Source organism: Heptranchias perlo, chromosome 11 (assembly GCF_035084215.1).
Source record: "Heptranchias perlo isolate sHepPer1 chromosome 11, sHepPer1.hap1, whole genome shotgun sequence".
Classification (NCBI taxonomy): domain Eukaryota; kingdom Metazoa; phylum Chordata; class Chondrichthyes; order Hexanchiformes; family Hexanchidae; genus Heptranchias; species Heptranchias perlo.
Genome location: NC_090335.1, coordinates 33878885 through 33905976, shown reverse-complemented (window position 1 = coordinate 33905976; position 27092 = coordinate 33878885). Strand labels below are relative to the sequence as shown.

Genomic DNA, 27092 nt, shown 5'->3' with positions numbered 1-27092 from the left:
GAAAGCTTCATGCTATGATAACCTTCACTTCTATGGGAAGAGCCCTCCCTGATTTTTATGTTGTGCATGGGTGCAGCAGATAGCACAACTCTGTGGCAGCCTGTCATGTGAATCAGGGGCAACAAAGACAGGTCTCTGATAAAGCCAAAGGGCCACCGATATTTGGACTCGGGCCTCATTTACACGAGGCCAGCGAGCTGCAGATGCCTGCTGGGTGTCTCCAGGCAGCTTGTCGGCGAAGAGGTAGGTACTGGGAGAGGAAGGGAAGCAATCAGGGGGGAGTGGGGGGGGGGATGACCAGGAGAGGGGGAAAGCGATTGGGAGGGAGGGGCAGCAGGCCTGGCGCCAGCTACATTCACGGCAGCCCAGTTTCATAAAGGGACCTCAAATAGGTGTTAGGCCCCTTATTTGTATATGCAAAGGACCTAATGCCTGTTTCAGGCACAGGTCCTGGACTCCTCATTTTCTGCCTTAACAAATATGGAGGACAGCGCCCTTCAGTACTGAGCACGTGCACAGCCTGACCACCATATTGGATGCTTAGACATTCGTTTTGCACCTGAGAAACAGACGCGGCGGCATCGAGTTTCTAGGCCTATGTCTTATCATAGAATCATAGAAAGGTTACAGCACGGAAGGAGGCCATTCAGCCCTTCGAGTCCGCGTCGGCTCTATGCAAGAGCAATCCAGCTAGTCCCACTCCCCTACCCTATCCCCGTAGCCCTGCAAATTTTTCCTTTCAATTTCCAGTTTCCCCTTGAAGGCCATGATTGAATCTGCCACCACCACCCTCTCGGGCAGTGCATTCCAGAGCCCAACCACTTGCTGTGTAAAAAAGTTTTTCCTCATGTCACCTTTGGTTCTTTTGCCACTCACCTTAAATCTATGTCCTCTGGTTCTTGACCCTTCTGCCAATGGGAATAGTTTCTCTCTATCTACTCTGTCTGGATCCTTCATGATTTTGAATACCTCTATCAAATCCTCTATCAAATCTCCTCGCAACCATCTCTGTTCCAAGGAGAACAACCCCAGTCTATCCACGTAACTAAAGTCCCTCACCCCTGGAATCATTCTAGTAAATTTCTTCTGCACCCTCTCTAAGACCTTCACATCTTTCCTAAAGTGCAGTGCACAGAACTGGACACAGTACTCCAGTTGTGGCCAAACCAATGTTTTATAAAGGTTCAACATAACTGCCTTGCTTTTGTACTCTATGCCTCTATTTATAAAGCCCAGGATCCCATATGCTTTTTTAACCGCTTTCTCAATCTGCCCTTCCACCTTCAACAATTTATGCACATATACCCCCACATCTCTCTGTTCCTGTACCCCTTTTAGAATTGTGCCCTCTAGTTTACATTGCCTCTCCTCATTCTTCTTACCGAAATGTAGCACTTCACATTTTTGTGCGTTAAATTTCCTCTGTCATGTGTCCGCCCATGCCACCAGCCTGTCTATATCCTCTTGAAGTCTATCACTATCCTCCTCACTGTTTACTACCCTTCCAAGTTTTGTGTCATCTGCAAATTTTGAAATTGTGCCGTGTATACCCAAGTCCAAGTCATTAATATATATCAAGAAAAGCAGTGGTCCCAGCACCAACTCTTGGGGAACACCACTGTACACCTCCCTCCAGTCTGAAAAACAACCATTAACCACTACTCCGTTTTCTCTCATTTAGCCAATTCTGTATCCATGTTGCTACTGCCCCCTTTATTCCATGGGCCACAATCTTGATGATAAGCCTACCATGCGGCACTTTATCAAATGCCTTTTGAAGGTCCATATACACCACATCAACTGCATTGCCCTCATCTACGCTCTGTTACCTCATCAAAAAACTCTATCATGTTAGTTAAACATGATTTGCCTTTAACAAATCCGTGCTGGCTTTCCCTAATCAATCCAAACTCATCCAAGTAACTGTTAATTCTGTCCCGGATTATCATTTCTAAAAGTTTCCCCACCACCATGGTTAAACTGACTGGCCTATAGTTACTGGGTTTATCCTTACATGCTTTTTTGAAAAAGGGTTTAATATTTGCAGTTCTCCAGTCCTCTGGCATCACCCCCATATCTAAGGATGATTGGAAGATTATGGCCAGTACATCCGCAATTTCCACCCTTACTTCCCTAAGCAACCTAGGATGCATCCCATTCGGACCGGGTGACTTATCTGGGTGAGACAAATAAAGTGTGACAGTTGAAACTAATCTGCAAATGGGCTATAACCTGTGAAGAAGAAGAAGCCATACATTTATAATAGACCCTACACATGAGGAAAACTCAACTTGGCTGCTATTGTAAATTCATATTTTTAAGGATATAAATAAAATAGTGAGGACAGCGTTATATGAACAAGATATGGGTGACTGTCTTCTCCTGGAACTGTGCTCGTATGGCACCACATCTAGCTCTGATGTTATAAAATAGCTTGGTTTAGAAGAAAAATATTCTGTTTTAACAAATGGAGCTGATGAAGGAAGGTACACAGATGTAACTGTTTTATCTGCATGGGTGAGTTAGGGGTGGCAATTTTAAAACCAAGGACAACACGTGCCATTTGTGTCCTGCTGTACCAAATCATGTATAGAGCTTACTTCATTCACTGCCTTTCAAACACAGGACGTGAATTACTAGGGGTGCATATATATCTTGTTCATATAACGCTGTCCTCTCTTTTATTTATATCCTTAAAAATATGAATTTACAATAGCAGCCAAGTTGAGTTTTCCTCATGTGTAGGGTCTATTATAAATGCATGGCTTCTTCTTCTTCACAGGTTATAGCCCATTTGCAGATTAGTTTCAACTGTCACACTATATTTGTGTCACTTTGTGATGGCAATGGGGCACTTGCACTACAAACAGCTTGCCAAGGATATTCTTGTATTTGTTCTTTGACCCTTACTTTATGTGTTTACGTTGGCTCAACTTTGTACTTTTGTGGAAGCTATTGAACTCCTTCCTGACCTTGTCCAGGACGCACAGTCACCTTCTCAGCAATCTCCTGCAAGGCACGCTGATATCTGGGGGATAATTTTAACGTCAAAGAACGGAAAGGTTAAGGGCAGGTCGGAAGCAAAAATAACAGTTTTTTGAAGTGGGACTGCAACCTGGCTCCAATACTCCCACTTCTGGGTTTAATCCAGGCATGCATCTGAAAGTGCCCCCCACTTAATGAAAGCAGGCAGATATTTAAAAGGGCCAATATACCTCATTGAAATAGTTGAGGTAAAAAAAAGAAAGACTTGCATTTATTTAGCGCCATTCACAACCTTGGGACGTCCCAAAGCGCTTTACAGCCAATGAAGTACTTTTTTTGAAGTGTAGTCACTGTTGTAATGTCGGAAATCCGGCAGCCCATTTGCACACAGCAAAGTCCCACAAACAGCAATGTAATAATGACCGGATAATCTGGGATTTTTTTTAGGTGTTGGTTGAGGGAATAAATATTGGCCTGGACACCGGGGAGATCTCTCCTGCTCTTCTTCGAAATAGTGCCATAGGATCTTTTATGTCCACCTGAGAGGCCAAAAGGGGCCTCAGTTTAATGTATCATCCGGAAGACGGCGCCTCTGACAGTGTAACACTCCCTCAGTTCTGCATTGAAATGCCAGCCTAGATTTTGTGCTCAAGCCTCTTGAGTAGAACTTGAACTCACAACCTTCTGACTCAGAGGAGAGAATACTACCCACTGATCCATTTTTTTGTGGATTCTAAAGCTAAAACAAATTTAAGCTCACCTGCACAGGTTTCCCAAGTCTTCTGATTCTCGTCAGGTGAAAGTAGGCGAGAAGGGCCGGATCTGTGAGGTGAGTGTCTTTATTACACTGCTAGTGGGCCAGGAGGAACAGGATTGCTTTATCCAGGCCCAACAAGTTTATCTGGCACGATTGGACCCCTGAGATCGGCTGACTCCACCCCCCCCCCCCCCCCCCACCAATGGTAGACCCCTTCCAATGGTAGACCCCCCCCTCCCCACACCTCTGACTCTTCATCCGACTGCCGATCCGATCACCTCCCTGCCCCCGATCTTCTCCAAGGCCCCCCCCCCCCCCGATCTTCTCCAAGGCCCTGCCCCACCCCGATCTTCTCCAAGGCCCCGCCCTATGTCGTCCATGGCCCACGATCTCTCCCTCCGTCCCTCCTCTCTGATTTGCGGCTCCTTTCCCTCCCGACAGGCAGCCAACCTGTCAATCTGTCACACGGGAAACTCGGAAGCAAAAATAATGACCTCCAATTGAGTTGCGATCGCAGATTGTGACAAGCTCACTTGATTTCCGGGTTCCCAACCCGAACATCTACCCACTTGCGGCATTCCCAGCTCCGAGTAAAAATCATGCCCGTGGTCTTAGTGATACTAACACCCACTGAGCCAAAAAGAGCTGTGTTCTCCAGGATATTTGCATGTTCAGGTGGAGAAATGTCCATGAAGTGAACTTTTGTTGTGTGTGACTGAGACATAGAGGTCCACAATATTCACTTTCTGCAGCTGGTTTAATATCACACGGAAGTACATATAACATATAAGCTGCCATTTAACCATTGAATAAGTATGAAACTGTCATTGTCAGAGTTAAATTGGGTTCGGCCAGATTTATTACATTAACTGCATCCAGTGGCAAACAGAAAGAATGCTAACATTTATTAAGCTGAAAACTAGGAATCTTTAATGCTCTGAGAATCAAAACCAGAAAACATACCCAAAGATCAGCAAAAACCAATGCGGAAAGCCGTAGTGATAATTAGGGATTAGTCCAGAACTTTCAAAGTGACAGATAATTTGGATGTCAACACCAATTTTCATAACTATAGAGAGTACTGATGTAAAGACACGATGGTAGTTTGAAGGCTAGGAAGGATCAACTTTCTTAGGGATAGGGCGAACATGAGCACAAACTGGAAAGATGGACTGGAAATAAGAGAGATTAAGGAAATGCCATAAGTCAAGGGGAGGTTTTGAGGCACATATAATGAGAAAGATGGGAAGGATACCACCAGGATCAAATGTATTAGTCTCCAGGAAGTGCAGGATCTGACACACCTGATGGACATAAAATTGAGATAAAATTTGATGTCTAGCAACATCACTAGAGGTAGTGAACAGAGTGAATATAGTCCCCCTGCAGGTCATAGGGTCAGTTCAAAAATTTCCCAGGACTGAGAAAGAGTGCTATGGTAGCCTTCAATAAATGCTCCCCATTGAAAGGAAAAGAATGCCTGTACCATGCTTTTAGCGTATTGCTACATCAGTAATGCAGTGTGCAACACACATGTCCAAACCCTTAAATTGTAAACCCCCTTATTACTATCTGTGAGTTTCAGCTCCAACTCGGTGGTAGATGAAAAACAAGGCTTTCTTTCACTCACAGAACTCTTGCATGTTTGTTCACCCACTCACTATGGCTCCTCAAACTACTTGCATACTCTATTTTTTTAATACCAGGTGGAATGTAGTCTGGGCATACGGGTGCACCTCATCCTTATGCTAATGCAGAAACTCTTTGCTTTCTCTGTTTTGGTAGGTGAAGACTATCCACTTCTTTCATAAGAGGACACACACTGGTGCTGGACCAACTAAGCTGTGCCTCCTCAACTGATGTGAGTAGCAGGGCCTCCAAATAATTGGCATCGAGATCATTGAGAAAGTGGGTGAGGGAGAGCTTGATGGCTTCATGCCAGTTCAAGGTAAGTCTTCACTTCAACTTCCTCTTCTTGCCAGAATTCTACACTTAATAAATGACTAACAGACTGTCACATCTGCTCCTCCGAAAGGCATTCAATAAGGTGCCACATAAAAGATTGCTGCACAAGATAAGAGCTCATGGTGTTGGGGGTAATATACTGGCATGGATAGGGGATTGGCTAACTAACAGAAAACAAAGAGTCGGGATAAAAGGGTCATTTTCAAAATGTCAATCTGTAACTAGTGGGCTGCCGCAGGGCTCAGTGCTGGGGCCTCAACTATTTACAATATATATCAATGACTTGGATGAAGGGACAGAGTGTCTTGTGGCCAACTTTGCCGATGATACAAAGGTAGGTGGAAAAGCAAGTTGCGATGAGGACACAAAGTGTCTGCAAAGGGATATTAACAGGCTAAGATAATGGGCAAAAATTTGGCAGATGGAATATAATGTGGGAAAATGTGAAGTCATCTACTTTGGAAGGAAACATAAAAAAGCAAAATATTATTTGAATGGAGGAATACTACAAAATGCTGCGGTACAGAGGGATCTGGGTGTCCTCGTACATGAAACACAAAAAGTCAACATACAGGTGCAGCAAGTAATCCGGAAGGCAAACGGAATATTGGCCTTTATTTCTAGGGGGATGGAGTATAAAAGCAGGGAAGTCATGCTACATCTGTACAGGGTGCTGGTGAGACCACACCTGGAGTGCTGTGTACAGTTCTGTGCCCTTATTTAAGGAAGGATATATTTGCATTGGAGGCAGTTCAGAGAAGGTTCACCAGGTTGATTCTGGGTATGGAAGGGTTGTCTTATGAGGAAAGATTGAACAGATTGGGACTATACTCATTGGAGTTTAGAAGAATGAGAGGAGATCTTATTGAAACATACAAGATTCTGAGGGGACTCGATAGGGTAGATGCTGAGAGGATGTTACCCCTCATGGGGGAATCTAAAACTAGGGGGCACAGTCTCAGAAGGGGTTGCCCATTTATGATAGAAATGAGGAGGAATTTCTTCTCCCAGAGGGTCGTGAATCTTTGGAATTCTTTACCCCAAAAAGCTGTGGAGGCTGAGTCATTGAATACATTCAAGGCTGAGTTAGACACATTTTTGATCAGCAAGGGAGTCAAAGGATATGGGGAAAAGGCAGGAAAGTGGAGTTGAGGTAAAAATCAGATCAGCCATGATCTCATTGAATGGCAGAGTAGGCTCGAGGGGCTGAATGGCCTACTCCTGCTCCTATCTCTTATGGTCTTATGGTCCTCCACTCCAAGGAGCTGTTACTATTTACTTGCTACTATGTACATAGCATTGGTTGCATACCCTGTGCTAACATATGTTCCCTTTTCTTTGTGTACTTTGGCACTAGGAAAGAGAAGGAAGCATCAGCAGAAAAACATTCATTTTGGGGGGGAAAGCAAATAGGGAGAGTCAAGCAGAAGCGCTTGATGAAGCATACAGCACAGTGGAGGTAGCAAGTCACAGGGTTCACCCTGAGAAGTAGAAGCATGACACCACATTTGCTCCTTCCACTGAGGTGGCACATGGAAGGAACAGGAGATTCCAAGGTAGGTAACACACTAAACACTTTCATGCAAGCACCAGTGAAGCAAACATTGTTGCAGAGACACACATGTGGAGCTTGTACCTTCTTTGGAATGTTTGAGGAGGATTTTCTGCACAGAAGGTGTTGATGTTAGGGGTTAACATGTAGTTATGGTAATGAAGGAAAGGAGGATTTGGATTATCATGTCATATGTGGCCAGTGTACTGCAGAAAGGACCTTAGGACTATTCATGGAGGTGTTAAATGGCTGTTTTTACATGAAAGTCCTGCCAATCACTCCTTGTCCTCGTCTTCTTCTTCCTCAGACGCAGATGATCTATGATATTTTCCTGGGTTGCACAGTAGGACTCAACCTGATCTGTCCAGACATTAGAAGTGCTAATTTAGCATACTGATTGCATCTTCCATAGAATTCGTGTCGATGCTTGGACCTCTTTCTATCTTCATTCAACCTTTGTGTTTTACTGATAATTATAGACATCGATGCATGAAGAGGGTGTGCAGCAGTAGTTTTTGTGAAGCATGGGACTGAGAGGGCCTGGCTGCAGGCTGCTCTATTTCAGCAACTGCCAAGGCAGAATGAGCCTGCATAATTTTTGGCATCTGTGCAGACATTGGTTGAAGGCGGTCCAATGCTATAGAGCAGTGATCATCCAGAAAGACAGCAACATCATCTATTCTCATTGCACACCTGCTCCTACTACTGGCCTCTGTGTCAACACATCGACAGGTGTGCAGGAGAGTATATTTAAGGTGAGAATTGAGCTGACTGAAGCTCCTATCCATATGATCTCATAGTCTGTCCAAGCCGAAGAAGATAGTAGAGCCCAGGGCCTCTGGAACTATGGTATGTACTTTCCTGTTCGATTTTATTACTGACATGACATATTGTATCCTGGGGGACTCTGCTGCAGATGGTCCAGGAGCAACTATGCACTTTTTGGTGAACTGCAGAGTTTCAATGCTGTGCATCAAAACCCCACACATTGTGGGTTATGGTATACTCCGTACTAGCTGCTACATGGTGAAAGTTCCTAGCCACAGTAGACCAATTGCCTGATTGCACACAATGCAAAGTAATGTTAATAACTGCAAATTGATCCCACAATGAATTCCTTGTGCTGTTTTGCACCTGTATAAAAAAACACTCAGAGGTCTGTCTGCCAGCTGTTCATGGAAGAACTCCAGCACTTAAAGCCAGGTTGCCATATTCTGATGCATTCTGACTGTTGTTTTTGATTTGACAAACTGAACTTTGACTATTAGAGCTATTGCTTTATCCCTGCCTGCAGCTTGTTGCTGTGTTCCTTCAGTTCAACATTCTTTTGGTATTTGTGCTGCCATCATTTCACCCTTGCAGCTGCAAACAGTATTAACCATAGGCATTCCATTAGGCCTCAGTGTCCATCTTGGATTCGGAAGAGAAGAGCAATTGCTGAGGAGGGAGCGGAGTTAGGAGTGCTGGCACTGTAGTTGCCTAGCACTCACCTGTTGGTGGCTCAGGAATTATGACACATTATCCAGTCATAACTACTCAGACATATTGGAAGAGACCTGCAATCATCATCTATGATTCAGATAATTCAGCAAGATAACAGTCACTGAGTTGTGCTGTATACTGGAGCATGACGTGCAGATGACATCCAATACAGGAACAGTCCTGCCTGTTGCAGTTAAAGTTACCACCATAATGATTTTTTTTAATGCTACCAGCTCAATGCAAGCCCCTACTGGTGGCAGTTGCCAATTAGTCAGCTATCTGTGCACAGATGCATCAAATAGGTGACTGCTGCCCTTTTTGTCAGGTGCAACTCATTTGTCACCTTCCCAATGGAAAGGAGGGAACAACTGGAGAGAGCTCAGCACTTCTACCAGGTGGCAGCTTTCCAAGATTGCAGGATGTATTGATGTCTATGTTGCAGTCAGGACGCCAAACAAAACCCTCTGGCATACCTGAAAAGAAAAAGATTTTAATTCCATTAATCTTCACGTTGTCTCAGACCACCACAACCAAATAATGCAGGTGATGGCAAGATCTCTGTCAGCAGCCATGATGCTTTCATCTGTGAGAATTAACAGTGCCAAACTATTTGAAGGAGCAGGATGGATAGATGGGTGCTGAGGGACCAGAGCTACACCTCATTGCCCTGGGTATTGACACAAATCTGGAATCCCTACATCAATGTCAGAAGAAAACACAATGGCCCCGATATTTACAGGGAGGCAGGGTAGCATGGTTGTGGGGGAGATCCCGGAAATCCTGGGGAAGTGGAGGTCCTGCCGAATTTAATGGCAGGACCTCATTATCATTCTTTTATTTCATTTCCCGCCCAGCAGCCGGCCAGATTGACAGGTTGGCCAGCAGTAGGAAGCCACAGCTGGAGACGCTTGGGGATGGTCCCTGGCAATCGGGAAAGATTAGGGTTTGGTGGGGAGGGTTTGGAGCCCTGTAATCAGGAGAGAGGGATGGTAAGATCGGGGCTGGAGGGCAGGGGCAAGAACAATAAAACAACAGACTAGTACCAAATAAGGCAATACATAGCCATTGCCAGTGCCATTGGTACTGCTGGACTGGTACTGGCAGCATTGTAAGAGCTCTTGGCCATGGTAAGATCAATGCATTTCACTCAATCCATTTAATCTCCCATTTAAGAGCTGATTCTTTAGTTGGGCTAAGAAATAGTCCCTTCTCCCATGCACACTCAAGCAAGAGAGTGGCAGTCCGACCTTGCTGAACTCCAAAGGGTCCATCGCTTTACATAATTTCAGTAAACTCAAAGAATCATATGGCACTGGCACTAGCACATATATTGCCTTGTTTGGTACTAGTCTGTTGTTTTATTGTTCTATCACTAAACAAATTGTACTCCTCCCCCTCCCTCCATTCAAACCTACTTTATTAAGACTGAACATTACCTCTGAGTCTGTGGATGAAACAATAACTATTCAAACAATGCTTTAAAAAAGATACACAGGATACTAACCCTTAGACTGAATTGCTGTTGTAATAATCCAATTGTAAAAAGGTGGATACTGATGACTCTACATTAAATAAACATTGGCATATCAATCTCCTATTGTTAGATGTATATTAAAAGATCTCCACGAGCCAGAACCAGAACCAAAAGTGTATTTTCTGTACCTTACAGAAACAGCCCACAGTAACAAAACTAAACCTTTACCTAAAACAATATTGCGGTAAAATGTATGAAGATACTTTTTTTCCACCATCGCAAAAATCTATTTGTTCAAATAGTGGCATTGGAGGTTTATAGTTGGCTATAGCAGAGCTGAAAATAGTTTAATCAAATACTTTGTGGCATGACAAGAGCTGTCATAGTGAATGTTACATAAAACCTCACAGTACTGGAGACATCTCACAATTTTGAGGGACTGGTGGTATAACGAGTCAGAATACTGTCCTTTACCTCCTGGAGCTGTGTTCAAAACTAGCTCTAACTGATTGGATGAAAATCTCAACACTTTGTTGCTGGAGCAGACCTAAGTAAAACGTGAGTGTGGATAATCTCAACCCAGTTCTTAGCTGGCGTGGGCCCACAGCACAAAACTACCTGTAATTGGATAGAAATTGACAGACTGTCAAACTCACTCAATGAGATCCATTGAATGGCTGATATAAGCACTCTTTAAGGTCACATTATTAAGGTAGAATAGAGAGATATCTACGATACATATGACTACTCTACACCTTACCTAGGAGTTCTTGATGCTGCCATTCGGTGCCTAAAGTGAAAAATGTTTACGTTCCTCAGAACTGACAGTCCTCATCTGTATGAACACAGATACAAAGAAAGAATGAGACGAGAAGAGCATTAAAAGGAAAGAGCAGGAAGATGATTTGGAGAAGTAAAAGTCATAACACACCCAGTGCAACACAAAGAAGGAATCATCATTGTGGGGAAAAGATGATATTACTACAGTGATCATCCCCGATGAGCAGACATCCTTCCCAAGAAAAGAGAAAGCTACATTTGACTATTCAATCAGATCAAGGTTTTTTTTTAATATAAATGAGTGGTTCAGTGGAATTCTACCACATCGGTTCGACATTGGCATGGGTGATTTATATCTTAAAGTCATTAGCAAAAAATACAAATGTTGTCCGAATTGTATATTCAAATCAAATTCACCACAAATTAATTTTTTTAATCCATTTAATATATAAAATGATGCTGAATACAAGATGTTCCTGAAAAACACCATTTCGTTGACAATAATAAAGAAGCTTCTTCCAGCAATGTAGCGGAATTTGTATTGCCACAATTTAACAGAATTACACTGTATTTTTTTCAATGTTAGTGTGTTGTGGTGAATTCTACTGAGTTTTATACATATTAAGATGGCAGTTGTTAAGGGAATGTAACTTTTAAAAATGATTGGATTCCTGCAAAATAGATGGGAAGATGAAAGGTTGTATCAGAGAAGGAGCTTTGTATACGTTTCCTGGAGGAACAATTGAAGTCAGTCTGGAGCCTACACTTGCTGCAGAGAGGTCGGGGTGAAATTTATTGAAGTAAAGCTTCTACACCTGGCATACTGGACTCTCGCCAACTTACACAGGCTGTTGGGGGTGCACTGGTCCATGCATCTCTCTGCTGGGGAATAGCCCACATATTAAGGAATACTGGAGAGGCATCCTCAATGAAATTTCAAAGATATTAACTATAATATTATTTAAGTTTGTACTTGGGTAACAGTAGTCTTCAAAAATGCAGAAAAAGCTAGTTAGCTTTTCTGTGAGAAAAAAGGAATAATGTTATGAGGCCGGGAGAATGGAAATTATTAGATGTTTCAGACTTGAGTAGCATGGTCAAAAGCAAAATACTGAGGATGCTGGAAATCTGAAATAAAAACAGAAAATGCTGGAGAAACTCAGCAAGTCAGGCAGCATCTGTAGAGAAAGAAACAGAGTTAACGTTTCAGATCGAAGGCCTTTCATCAGAACTGGAAGATGTTAAAGAGTAACTATTAACATTTAACATCTAACAAACTCTTTAACATCTTCCAGTTCTGATAAAAGGTCATTGACCTGAAATGTTAACTCTGTTTCTTTCTCCACAGATTCTGCCTGACTTGCTGAGCTTCTCCAGCATTTTCTGCTTTTATTTGAGTAGCATGGCATTTCTTATGGCTTACCTTTCAGAAATACAAGAGATGGACATCTGACTTATAGCACAAAGGCCCATTAGACAGCTTTTAGCTACAAATTCTTTCATTTACCATACAAGAGGGAATCCAGCAAATGTCTGAAATCAGCATCTTAGCATATTGCCGATGGTAAGTTAAGGCACTCAAGCAGAAGCTAATTGGCATAATTCAACTATACCGCCGGTGTGAGTCACTTTATGCATTACTAATATGTGATAATGAATTCTAACAAATGGAAATGAATGTGACATCATACACTGCTGGTGAAAAAGCACTGTGCATAAAATGTACTTTAAGAAAAGCACAATTATCACAATAATTATTTAAGCACAATGCCAATAAAAGTTGTTATAGTCTCAAATCTACTTGCAGAATATCCTTCTAAAGCAGTCTATTGTGTACCTCACCTGCATAATCCAAATACACATGCAATCTGCATAATTCCCTTTCTGTCTTCACAGGTGAGTTGTTATCTTCTGCTAGCTCTAAAAGTGGTAAGGCACAAGAGAATAAGAAATCCATCCATAGGACAATGTTGTCTGAAGCCACTGAACAGCATCCAACCTGACAAGAAAGTGAACCTTGCAATGAGAAGATCTAATATTAAATCCTCAATAAGACCTACATAGGAGGAACCTGAAATGTTCATGTGGACCACTACCCACAGTTAATGAAACACATCACCTACAAGAGGAAAATGCTAGTTTTAGTCATCTCCAACATCCAGTGCCTTGTGGAGAAGGGTATGCATATGCTGAGGCAGGCTATGGACAACTTCCATACATAGATGCACATTTAGTTCATCTGTAGAATGTTAAGCAGCTGAACTACATTTTCTGGAGGCTTTCAAGTCAATTTGATCATACATTGGGCATAATTTTGACTGCGCGATAGTGTGAAATGGGTGATATCGATTCAGCCAACCATTGTACATCTCTCCCGATTTTCATTTCCTTTGACTTCATTCTGCATGATAATAAATAACATCTTATTTTCCACCACTAGTGTTAAGGCTGTTTTTCAGATGTGGATGTGGGATTATCATTTGGAATTGTAGTGTTACTGATTCACGTCACCTTTGACAATTTATGGAATTGATTGTTTTAAATTTGTCTGGTGCACAAGTTTTACTGCCTTCTTCAGGCTATGGTGTAAAATTTGAACTGGCATTAATACCACTCAAGTGCACATTTACACCTGGATGATTATTGATACTGTGATATTAGATGGGTATTAAAATTGCCATCAGGTGGATTATCACCCCCATACAGTAAATTCATCTTGGAGAGTGATATGGTAATGCCAAACAACCCTGAGATGTTCCTTATTACCATACTACCTGCAGAAATTTGTTGTCATAGAAACATAGAAACATAGAAAATAGGAGCAAAGTAGGCCATTCGGCCCTTTGGGCCTGCTCCGCCATTCAAAATGATCATGGCTGATCCTCCAAATCAGTACCCTGTTCCCGCTTTTTCCCCCATATACCTTGATCCCTTTAGCATTAAGAAACATATCTATCTCCTTCTTGAATACATCTAATGACTTGGCTTCCACTGCCTTCTGTGATAGAGAATTCCACAGGTTCAACACCCTCTGAGTGAAGAAATTTCTCCTCATCTTGGTTCTAAATGGCATACCCTGTATCCTGAGACTGTGACCCCTGGTTTGGGACTCCCCAGCCATCGGGAACATCCTCCCTGCATCTAGTCTGTCTAGTCCTGTTAGAATTTTATATGTTTCGATGAGATCACCTCTCATTCTTCTAAACTCTGGTGAATATAGGCCGAGTCAACCCAATCTCTCCTCATCTGTCAGTCCTGCCATCCCAGGAATCAGTCTGGTAAACCTTTGTTGCACTCCCTCCATGGCAAGGACATCCTTCCTCAGATAAGGAGACCAAAACTGCACACAATACTCCAAATGTGGTCTCACCAAGGCCCTGTACAACTGCAGTAAGACATCCCTGTTCCTGCACTCAAATCCTCTTGCAATGAAGGCCAACATACCATTTGCCTTCCTAACTGCTTGCTGCACCTGAATGTTCGCTTTCAGCGACTGGTGTACAAGGACACCCAGGTCTCGTTGCACCTCCCCTTTTCCCAATCTATCACCATTCAGATAATAATCTGCCTTTCTGTTTTTACAACCAAAGTGGATGACCTCACATTTATCCACATTATATTGCATCTGCCATGTTCTTGCCCACTCACCCAACTTGTCTAAATCACAGTGGCGCCTCTTTGCATCCTCCTCACAGCTCACATTCCACCCCAGCTTTGTGTCATCTGCAAACTTGGAAATGTTACATTTAGTTCCCTCATCCAAATCATTGATATGTATTGTGAATAGCCGCGGCCCAAGCACTGATCCCTGCGGTACCCCACTAGTCACTGCCTGCCATCCGGAAAAAGACCTGGTTATTCCTACTCTCTGTTTCCTGTCTGTCAACCAATTCTCAATCCATGCTCATATTCCCCCCAATCCCATGTGCTTTAATTTTGCACACTAACCTCTTGTGTGGGACCTTATCAAAAGCCTTCTGAAAATCCAAATACACCACCATCCACTGGTTCTCCCCTATCTATTCTACTAGTTACATCCTCAAAAAAGTCCAGTAGATTTGTTAAGCATGAGACCCCTTTCATAAACCTATGCTGACTTTGTCCAATTCCGTTAATGCCCTCCAAGTGTTCTGTTATCACATCTTTTATAATAGACTGTAGCATTTTCCCCACTACTGATGTTAGGCTAACTGGTCTGTAATTCTCTGTTTTATCTCTCCCTCCTTTTTTAAATAGTGGGGTTACATTTGCCACCATCCAATCTGTAGGAACTGTTCAATAGAATTTTGGAAGATGATGACCGATGCATCCATTATTTCCAGGGCCACTTCCTTTAGTACTCTGGGATGTAGATTATCAGGCCCTGGGGATTTGTCAGCCTTTAGCCCCATTAATTTCCCTAGCACTATTTTTTTTTACTAATGCTGGTTTCCTTCAGTTCCTCCCTCTCACTAGACCCTTGGTTCCCTAACATTTCTGGGAGGTTATTTGTGTCCTCCTTTGTGAAGACAGAACCAAAGTATGTGTTTAATTGTTCTGCCATTTCTTTATTCCCCATTATAATTTCCCCCATTTCTGACTGTAAGGGACCTACATTTGTCTTCACTAATCTTTTTCTCTTGACATATTTGTCAAAGCTTTTACAGTCAGTTTTTATGTTCCCTGCTAGTTTACTCTCATAAGCTATTTTTCCCCTCTTCATCAATCTCCTTGTCCTCCTTTGCTGAATTCTGAACTGTTCCCAATCCTCAGGCTTTCCGCTTTTTCTGGCAATTTTATATGTCTCCTCTTTGGATCTAATACTATCCCTAATTTCTTTTGTAAGCTATGGTTGAGCCACCTTGCCTGTTTTATTTTTGCGCCAGACAGGAATGAATAATTGTTGTAATTCCTGCACACATTCTTTAAGTATTAGCCATTGCCTATCCACCATCATCCCTTTTAGTAAAGTTCCCCAATCTATCATAGCCAACTCGCACCTCATACCTTTGTAATTTCCTTTATTTGGATTCAGGACCCTAGTTTCGGATTCAACTACTTCACTCTCCATCTTAATGAGGAATTCTATCATGTTATGGTTGCTCTTCCCTAAGGGACCCCGCACAACAAGATTGTTAATTAATCCTTTCTCGTTGCAAAAAAAAGTCTAGAATTGCCTGTTCTCTAGTTGGTTCCTCAATGTATTGGTCTAGAAAACCATCACATATACACTCCAGGAATTCCTCCCCCACAGTATTATTGCTAATTTGGTTTGACCAATCTATATGTAGATTAATTCACCCATGATTATAGTTGCACCCTTTTTGCATGCATCTCTAATTTCCTGTTTAATGCCCTCCCCTACATCTCCATTACTGTTTGGGTGCCTATAGACAACCCCCACCAACGTTTTCTGCCCCTTGGTGTTTCTTAGCTCCACCCATACAGATTCCACATCGTGATTTTCCGAGCCAATATCCTTCCTCATTATTGCATTGATTTCCTCCTTTACTAACAACGCTACCCCACCTCCTTTCCCTTTTTGCCTGTCCTTCCTAAATATTGAATACCCCTGGATGTTCAGTTCCCATCCTTGGTCACCCTGCAGCCATGTCTCCGTAATCCCAATTATATCAGAACCATTAATATCTATCTGCGCTGTTAATTCATATAGCTTATTGCGAATGCTCCATGCATTAAGACACAATGCTTTAGACTTGTCTTTTTATGATTGCTAGTCATCTTAGTTTTATTTTGCATTATGGCCCTATTTGTTTTTCACCCTTGTTTTCTCTGCCTTCCACTATTGCTTCTTCCCCTTCTGTCTTTTGTTTCTATCTTTGTTTCCCCCATCCTCTGTCTCCCTGCTCAGGTTCCCTGCCATTCTAGTTTAAATCTTCCCCAACAGCACTAGCAAACACCCTCGTGAGGACATCGGTCCCGGTCCTGCTCGGGTACAGGTCCCACCTTCCCCAGAACCGGTCCTAATGTCCCAGGAATCTAAATCCCTCCCTCATACACCATCCCTGCAGCCATGCATTCTTCTGGCCTATTCTCCTGTTCCTATACTCACTAGCACGTGGCACTGGTAGTAATCCTGAGATCACTACCTTTGAGGACCTGCTTTTTAATTTATCTCCTAACTCCTTAAATTCACCTTGCAGGACCTCATCCCTTTTTTTACCTATGTCGTTGGTACCGATATGGACCATGACTACTGGCTGTTCACCCTCCCCCTCCAGAATGCCCTGCAGCCGCTCCTGGGAGGCAACATACCATCCTGGAGTCACGTTTGCGGCCGCAGAAACGCCTACCCCTTACAATTGAATCCCCTATCACTATAGCCCTGCCACTCTTCTTCCTCCCCTCCTGTGCAGCTGAGCCACCAGTGGTGCCATGAACTTGGCTTTTGCTGCTTTCCCCTGATAAGCCATCTCCCCCAACAGTATCCAAAGCGGTATATCTGTTTGAGAGGGAGATGGCCCCAGGGGACTCCTGCTCTACCTGCCTAGTCCTTTTACTCTGACTGGCAGTCACCCATTTCCTTTCTGCCTGCATAATCTTTACCTGCGGTGTGACCACCTCACTGAACGTGCTATCCACGATAATCTCAGCATCGCGGATGCTCCACAGTGAGTCCACCTGCAGCTCCAGCTCCGAAATGCGGTTAGCTGTCATATTAAGCTGATATTTTTAGAACTGAAATAATATGCAATCGAAGTTTTTAGGCTCTGATGGTCTGTCATTTTCAGCACTGACAATGATTGGCTAATCAGTGATAACTACATGAATGACCTTGGGCTTTTTGTTAACATCTGCTACAAATCATCATGTGGATACATAAAAGGTAATCGTGAAAAGCAAGCTATAGCTATATAAAACCATGCGACAATCTTTAAAAGAGCGACATGTGTATTTAGTTTCATTTAATGGAAATTTATACCTACATATTTCATTTATTTTTAACGAATTCCCCTATTCTAACTGATCCCAATTACAGTTGCCTTGTCTCCTGGGTTTCAGTGACAGATTCAACGGTGAAGTCTTTCTTGTCTGTCACTATACTGTGTACTCCCTGGGTAATAAGGTCAGGCCACAGGTGAAGAGGAATGTGCAACTGGCAAACTGCTTGTGCTGCTCCAACAGTGTAAATGGTAGTCCTGGTAGGATAGTAGAGGTGTGAACCTGCAGGAAAATAAGTTACAATTTTTTTAATTAATGATTTTAAATTGGCAGTTAGCCGGTGGTAGAATTGCAATGGCAGTAGTTGTACTGGCATCAATTTCCCAATTACGGCATCGTGCTCCTTTTGACCAAATACCAAAAGAACTCAGTTCCAAGATCACAAATAACAATTGTAAACAATTTTACAACACCAAGTTATAGTCCAGCAATTTTATTTTAAATTCACAAGCTTTCGGAGGCTACCTCCTTCCTCAGGTGAACGATGTGGAAATTTCCACATCGTTCACCTGAGGAAGGAGGTAGCCTCCGAAAGCTTGTGAATTTAAAATAAAATTGCTGGACTATAACTTGGTGTTGTAAAATTGTTTACAATTGTCAACCCCAGTCCATCACCGGCATCTCCACATCACAAATAACAAAGCAGCAGTTGCCTATAACACAGAGATAAAACATTAGCCATAGAAACGTATCAATCTGCTCTTTATGTCAACTTGACTCAATCAGTAGCACTTAACTCAGGGGCAGAAGGTTGTGTATCCAAATCCCACTCCAGAATTTTAATGCATAATCTGAGGCTTATACTCTAGTGCAGTACTGAGGAAGTGTTGCATTGTTGGAGGCGATGTCCTTCATATGAGATGTTAACCTGAGGCCCTGTCTATTTGTTCAAGTGTATTTAAAGATGGCATGGCACTGCTAGAAGATGTGCAGGGAGCTCTGCTGGTATTTGGTCAATATTCCTCCTTCAACCAAAACCACAAATAAAAGATTGAATGGTCACTCATTTAATTGCTTGTTTCTGGGACATTACTGGTACAGAATTGCTGCTGCATTTGCCTACATAACAGTCACTGCACCACAAAAGTAATTTATTGTGTAAGGAGTTTTGTGACATGGTAAGATGCAATATAAATGCAAATATTATTATTTATCTCAGTGATAAGCAGTTGTACCTATTAGTTTTAAAAATTTTATTCAGTGACTGTGGAGGGTTGGTAATTTCCCTCTGTGCATTAGAATAGTATAAGCACCAATTGTGCATTAAAGTATCATCATTTTGTGTGTTAGTGATAATGTTAATGAAGCTGACATTCCTAAAATTGCCCCTCGGAGTAAACAAATGAAAGTGTTGAACTTGCATTAACCACATTTTTGCTTAATAAGGCCTTGTTGTGGAGCAACGGAAGATTTTCCCCGTACATTTTTAAGGTTTGACTTTTAACAAAGTATCATTGGTGCCTGTCCAGAGCTGGTACCACAGCAGCGGAAGGAAAGGAAGGTGCATAAAGTGACCTGAAACAGACAAATGAGCGAGTGGGAAAGCTGAGACAAATGCATGAGTGGCAAAGAGGGTGCAGGAAACCCCAGGCTCTTCTGATGGAAAAGTGCTCCTTATGTGGGTGCCTATGTTATAAGTAATCATTGATGTCAAAGTCATTAGTTATGTTGCTATGATATAATGGCCTAGAAATTCAGGCGCACCTATTTTTGGGTGCAGGGGGAGCACATGGTATGATCACTGTGCCTAAATGGTGAGTTATGTGGCAACCCCGATATTGGGCCTTGAGCCTCATTTCCATGAACCAGGGTGGGGACGGGGTTTCGCTAGCTGGGTCGGGGCGAACGGTGGCCGGCAAGGTTGGGGGGGGTGGTGGTGGAAATCAGTGGCCTGCAAAAACCTGAGACAGTGGCCAGGAAGGGGGTTTCCACCCCTCTCCCCAGCCACTGTCTCAGGTTGAACTAGACTGTTCACAACCTCAGCATCCTATTCAACCCTGAGCTGTGCTTCTGACCCTATATCCTCTCCATCATAAAGACAGCCTACTTCCACATCCGTTACATCATCCACCTACACCCTTGCCTCAGCCCCTCTGCTGCTGAAGCCCTCATCCATGCCTTCACATACACACTCGACTATTCTAATGCTCTCCGAGCTGCCCTCCCATCCTCAACTGTCCATAAACTTCAGCTCACCTAAAACTCTGCTGCTCACATCCGATCCTGCACAAAATCCTAGTCAGCCATCCCCGTCTTTGCTGAGATACATTGGCTCCCAGTCTCCCAGCACCTCCAATTCAAAATTCTCATCCTTGTATTAAATCCCTTCATGACCTTGTCAATAGCAATAGCTCAAAAGCTGCTTGAGAATTGTTAAAGGCTCATTGTATAGGTTTGTCGTGATCGGTTGTTTTTTCTTTACCACTAAGAATTGCACTCTCAAGAATCGCACGTCCCTGAACCACGTGCTCCTATGATTTCATTGGTGGTCACATATTTTGATGGAAAATGGATACATTCTTTCTGTTTTTCTTGAACAGAAGTAAATAGGCCCTATGTGTTTAAGCAGAATGAGTTGTCAGCATGCATTTCCAAGAGCTGCTGGCTTGCTCGCCTGGTCCAAAATCTAATCTGTGGAGCTTCCTACCCATTTGTCAGTTTTATGTGCTGCTCGTGTTCAGTGCACTTCTTTTTGGGTGTAAGATCTATTTTAGGTTATTACCACTAAGTTGTATTCAACACTGTGAATTAATGGCAGGCATTAAGTATTACTGCACAAGCAGAAAATTAGCAATTAAACCAATAATTAAGGGGCAGAATGGAACTAAATTAAGCCCAATAATGATTTTGCATCATTTTTGAGTACTAAACATGTGCAATTAAGACCCATTAGAATAAGGCTTTTGTTCTCCTCTGTAAAAGAAATGCATAGACTCAAATCTACCATATATCTTCTGCTATGTATGAAACTACTGTGATTTATTGAACTATTGTAATTCATTTATAATAATTTTGCTATAATCGCAAAAAAGATTTAAGCTGCGATTTAACTTGGGGTGCGAATCGGGTGAGCAGGGGTGGGGGCAGAGAGAATGGGAAGCTCCCATGTGTAAAGAAATGTAGGATAAGGTATTTCGGGGAACTAGGCTCGAAAGGGTCAATTAGTTAAAGCTTTAGCTGAAAGTACTGCACTATAACATAGACTGCTTTTAAATTAAGCTACTGCAGCTGCAGGCAATAAAGTCATTAGAATCTTGTTATTACAAACGAAGGGAGGAACATAACGGTAACCCCCACTGCTTCAGACATACTGGAATGCTAAAGCTAGCCATCCCTTATCACCTTCGAGGCCTATAGGGTGATTTATCAACTGCAGGTGAGAATCCCTACGTGGTCAGTTTTCGGTAAAATATTAAAATGCCTACGTGGCAAAGAAGCAGAATGCAAAATGGTTAGAAAGGGTTAATTAGTTAGTAACTGAGATTGATACAAGTGGCCTGGCCCTCCTGCTGGGCCATATGTTTGCTTAGTCAGCAGGCCTGCATTGTCTTATCAATGATAGGTCTTTGATGTGAGTCAAGGACTGGTCTGAATGTCTCCATGTTTATGGCAGATCAATATAGGTAACGAGCTTGGCCAAAGTTGAAAGACATTCCAGGTTGGGAGATAAGGAACAGAAGGAACAGGGAAGAACATTCCAAGTTGGAAAGTGAGGAAGTATCCCCTTTGATGTCTAATGGCAACATGGTCAGCACATGGATTGTTTATGATTGGCCGGAAATAATGTAACCTCGCATGGCAACCTGTGCCCGGCTTATGATTGGTGTTGACCCTCGTTAAGTATGTTCCAACCCCTATTGATTGTATAAAAACGTGTGGATTTCTGTATGTTTTTGTTCTTGCTCTGCCAGCATAGAGGGACTCTATCAGGAGTCCAAATCAATGCTGCAGACTAAGAACCCTGCTATTAAAGATGTGTTGAATTTTAAAATGTATTCGACTTCAGTTATTACTGAACCAGACTGAGGGGAAAGAATCCGGATCGTCACAGGGATTGCGGAACATTGTGCTAGAGTTAAGGAGAGATAAAGAAAAACTATAAGGCACTGTCTCTTCTGGACCAGTACGTGTTGTCTACATGATTGGGTAAATTAAAGGGAGAATTTTGGAAAATATTTGATTGGATGTATTTTGCTGCAGTGAGAAGGGGGGGGGGGGATGGTTAATTCAGTGTATAACTTGCCAGCCCCTACTCAGACTCAGGGTAGAAGAGAAAGAAAGTGGAAGCAAGAGGTTGCAAGAAGCGGACACACTCTCTACCCAGAACGGAATGGGTAATATAATTCTTGTTCTGTACTGATAACTATTGCTTTGACACTTGCATATGCTGATCCTTGTGTGAAGTTAATAAAGTATCACTATATCCAATTGGAGTCAGATCGAACCTTTTCCAACATAAGACATGACATTGCGAACGTGCTGTCCAGGGCCTCATTTCAATATGTTTGACGGGCTGCCCACCCACATGACGCACGCAATTTCCGAGACCTATATAAAGCGGGGATGCACCTCTTAAAGTTGTATTCCCTGCTTTAAATTTTAGTTGAGCAACGCTGGAAACAGTTGTGACACCAAAAATGAGTCGGAGGGCTACCCCCAGATTTTCTGATGGCTCTCTGGAGATCTTGGTGTAGGAGAATGGTACTGTTCACCAACTGCTGCAGGAGAACCCGGAAGACCACACTTGTGCAGACCTGGACAGAGATGGCTGACAAGGTCAGTGCCACCAACATCACCCCCAGCACCTTGTTTTAGTATAGGAAGAAGTTCATTGACCTCATCTGAGCAGCAAGGGTGAGTACTGTTCTTCATCGCTCCACCTCTCTCAACATACAGCTGATAACACTTCTTTCACCCCATCCCCCAGCATGCTCAACAATTCCCTCCGCTCTATCACATCCTTCAGCAACCAATCACAATGGCACACTGCAACACCTCTCTTTCTCATTCCAAGCAAACTTATCCCTTCCTTTCCTCTCTACAGACCTTTTTAGCAGCTCTCCCTTCTCTTTCTGCAGGACAAGACAGCGCATAATGCCAAGGAGAGGGCCAAGATAGGGGAGGAGAACCCGACATTATAGCCCTCACCTAGGCAGTGCAATAAGCCCTGGAGATCATTAGCCCAGGCAGAGCCACAAGCATCGGGGAAGGCGAGGCTGGCAGCTTAGCTCAGCAGGGTGTCTGCATGATACTTGTAACTCTTCATTCAGCTCAGCAAATATTCAGCAAGGTTCAAAACTTCAAGCTGCTTTCTCAAGACTGTCACCTGCTAATGTCCAGCTTCTCAGTGCCATCCTAATTCTTGACCTTTTTTTTCTTTTCTCTAGGGCCTTCTGGGCAGCAACAGACCACTGCAGAAGAACAATCCTGCGAATACAATGTCAGATGCTCAATCCACCCCAAGCATCAGCACCGACATTCGGACAGTTAAGGGCTGTGGTGACTTTGATGGCCATTGACAAAGCGTGACCACCTGGTTCAGCAGGCAGCAGGTCCTGTTGCATGAGGCTGCACAGGACTGCAACAAACTGCCTGGCAAAGCGCAACCTCCTAATGCATTGCTCCAAGGATAGATCCAAGAAAGTGACTCTTGGCCTGTACTACCTGCTGCTGGGTACTGGCTCATACAAGCAGCCTCCCTCACCTGCTATCTTCCGATAGGCCCAGCTGCTGCTGATACTAGTTGCTGAGGCTGCTGCTCCTCCTCCTCTTTCAAGTGTTCCTCCATTCAAGTGAAACTAACAATAATAGCACCTATTATAAGCAGATAAAGGTAATAAGGCAAAACAGTAAAAAAATAAGCGATGTGGAAGCTGGAAATTCTCCTGGCAATCTAAATAGCAAAAAGATCCTATGATCCAATTAGCTGCCCAATTAAATACTCAGTGGTTCTGAGAAACCAATCCAATCAGGTTTTACTGATGGGTTGGGTACTGTGGGGGACTTCTACTATTTGTTGTTAAAATGGCATCAAGATCCTAATTGCATCATCGGACTCTGATTTATATGTATTCATAAGGCCCCCACCTGCCTATGGTAGGCACCTCGGACGACTCCAAAAAGTACGTTGTTAAAATGATAGCAGGGCAGGAGTGCATCAGGAACTCAGCAGTAAGTTGCTGACTCTACTTCTATTTTAACCACATGCCTGCCCCATTCTGGTCGGACGGACAGGGTTAAAATCTCGGCTTCAGACACTGTAAGCAATCTCTGAACTATTTAAATTAACTACAATGACTGAAACACATTCACGCAATTTATTTAAAGGGATTGTGACAAATACTACATAGATGAAGATTACATCTTCTGATGAATTAATTGGCACATGGAAAGCTGCTTTCTACATACATTGAGAAAATGAGGTCCCAGAAGACAAAAGCGTGATGTATGTGAGAAGACACTTCAGGATTTGGAAATGTGTACAGGGATCAACCATGTTGGACACTGTCTTTAGAATATTTCTTTTCGATAGGTAACCTGTGTTTTGGCATCAAATCACACACCATCCTCTCTTGGACATATATTGCTGTTCCTTCAGCATCATCAACAACAACTTGCATTTATATAGTGCCCTTAATGTAGCAAAACATCCCAAGGCGCTTAACTGTCATTAAGTCACTGGGTCAGAATCCTGGTATTCCCTATCTAACACCATTGTGGGAAGCACCACCACCTCATGGACTGCAGTAGTTGAAGGATAAAGCCCATCAGCACCTTCTCAGGGCAACCACCCACATTCTGAGATCAAATTTTAAAAAACCTGATTCAAAAGCTCAAGGCAACTTTGTCAATTTTGTAAATGGTACTAAACAAGGAGAAGCAGTGGAATTAGAAGCAGCTCAGAAATTATGGAATGAGTGGATAAAAAATGTATGTGGGCAGAACAATAGCAGATGAAATTTAATGCAGGCAAGGAAAAATAAGTGATGCACGTACTCCATGAACGGTGTTGAAATAGCTAAGGCTGAAGGTGAAAGAAACCTAAGAGTCTAAGTACACTTAATATAGGACATGTCCGACCAATGCATTGCAGCAATCAACAAGGCCAATAGAATTTTGCAGTACTCAGTCAAAATAGCAGAATTCAAGTCAAAAGACGTCAGAATCAAAACGTACAGTGCCCCGGTCAAACTACATCCATTTCTGGTCATCATGAATTGTAGGCAGTGAAGAGAAAAGTTACAAGTCTGATCACTAATGTTAGGGTTTGATTAATGAGGCAGAACTGGAGAAACTTCGGCTTTTCAGCCTGAAAAGTGATCTTATAGAGGTACACAAGATTGTTAAAAGGAATAGAAATGGTAAATCTGGAATATTAATTTAAATTAAATTTTGAAAGTAGACCAAGAGAACACAGGTTCCAACTTGTAAAAGGTAAATTTAGGACTGATATCAGGAAATTCTTTATAGGGAGAGTGATCAACCTATGGAATAGAATTCCAAATAGGGTAGTGGAGGTGAAAACCCTGGAAGCATTTCAGAAACAATTGAATGCTAAAATGAGGGAAACGTAAGAGGGGGAGAAATTAGTTTTCATTGGTCATAAAAACAGACATAAAACATACCAATTTAGCAGTGGAAAGGCCTACGCCCAATCTGCACTGGTATTGGTTCCACTATTAGATTTGACGGGTCTGTTTTTTAGGCATCCCAGGTGGACGCCGAAAACCGACGTTAGGCTCCTTGAGTATTAAATGAGGGGACTAACGCCTGTTGAGGAAATTTGTCTTCAATGAGGGAGGCAGGCATCAGGGACTACCTCATCAAACCTTCAGTGCCCTGGCAGCCGCCAACCAAAGGTAAGTTGTCAATAATGACTCAGCAAAACAATGCATTTGTCACCTCCATGATGGATCTATGCACAGCAAACTAGCTGACACTACATATGTTACCAGTGATAGCCTTAACTGACCTGAGCGATAGAAATTCATGGGCGTGGTGAGTTTTACGAGTATTGTCATACTGTTAGGAGATTGGGTCTGCAGGTCTTCATTCAGCAAATGACACAATTTGATCACATCCTCCCAGATTAGCATCCTGAGACACTGCTCCTCAGTCATTCCCAGAAAGCTCAGCATGTGATGGTACATCTGTCCGTTTGGTACTGGTGGAACCTGACTGTCTGCCTTCAGTACTGTCTTACATCAAAGGCTGCCCTCACCTGTTCTCATTGGTCCTCCCCAGCCTGTGTAATGCGCATGGCATAATGAATGGAGCTTCCTTGTCTTCAACAAGGTCAGAGTTGTTGTTTTCTTATCTAGTTGATCAGTTCTGTGTAAAGCAAAACAGTTTGGGTATAAATTAATATTCTCAATACACTACACAGGCAAAGCTAGAACACTGCAAAATGGTGAGAGTTGAATCCAAGTAGAAATTATGCTGACATTTTAAAAATTCAACAGGGCTACCACATGGATTTGGCTCTTTAATAGTAACCAATTACTTCATGCTGGATGTAATTCTCCAGTGCTCGTAATAAAGCTGGAATATATGTGTGCTGTACAGGGCTCCTGAAATTACTCACACCTAACACACAAGTAGTGTGGATGTTAATAGTTACAGCAACATTAATTCCAGGCTTTTATGTATTTTAGCGTTCTCAGTTTTGATGTGCTCTGTAATGTGTTTTGGGCATCAATATATGGTTATAAATACATGTGATTAATAATTTAAAACAATGTTTATTATGATAATGTGATTTGTAAAGGTTTAGCTTGACTTCCTTGTTTTTGTATTCAATGCTCCTATTTACAATATCAAGTATCCCATACGCTTTCTTAACCATCTTATTAACTTGCCCTGCCACCTTCAAAGATTTGTGAATATGCACCCTGGTCCCTCTGCTCTTGCACTCCCTTCAAAATAGTACCATTTTGATTATACTGTCTCTCCATGTTGTTCCTCCTAAAGTGCATCATTTCATATTTATCCACATTAAATTGCATCTGCCATGTGTCTGCCCATTTCACCAGTCTGTCTATGTCCTCTTGAAGTCTGCTACTATCCTCCTCACTATTTACTACATTGCCAAGTAAAAGTAATTTTTTGGGTCAAACAACTAACTACATTTCTTCCTTGCTTTCCACCCCTTTATT

The 27092-nt window shown here is 42.6% G+C and overlaps 1 long non-coding RNA gene across 1 annotated transcript in view; it reads right to left on the bottom strand.

Annotated features, from left to right (window-relative positions):
* Positions 1-17968: 17968 nt before the first annotated feature.
* The window catches only part of LOC137326928 (uncharacterized), a 97084-nt gene continuing 87960 nt past the window's right edge, over positions 17969-27092 (bottom strand). Inside the window, exons 2-3 of the long non-coding RNA XR_010964297.1 lie at positions 26159-26268; positions 17969-18159 (exon numbers count right to left, since the gene is read on the bottom strand). This is a non-coding gene — a long non-coding RNA (uncharacterized lncRNA). The remainder of the gene's footprint in view (positions 18160-26158; positions 26269-27092) is intronic.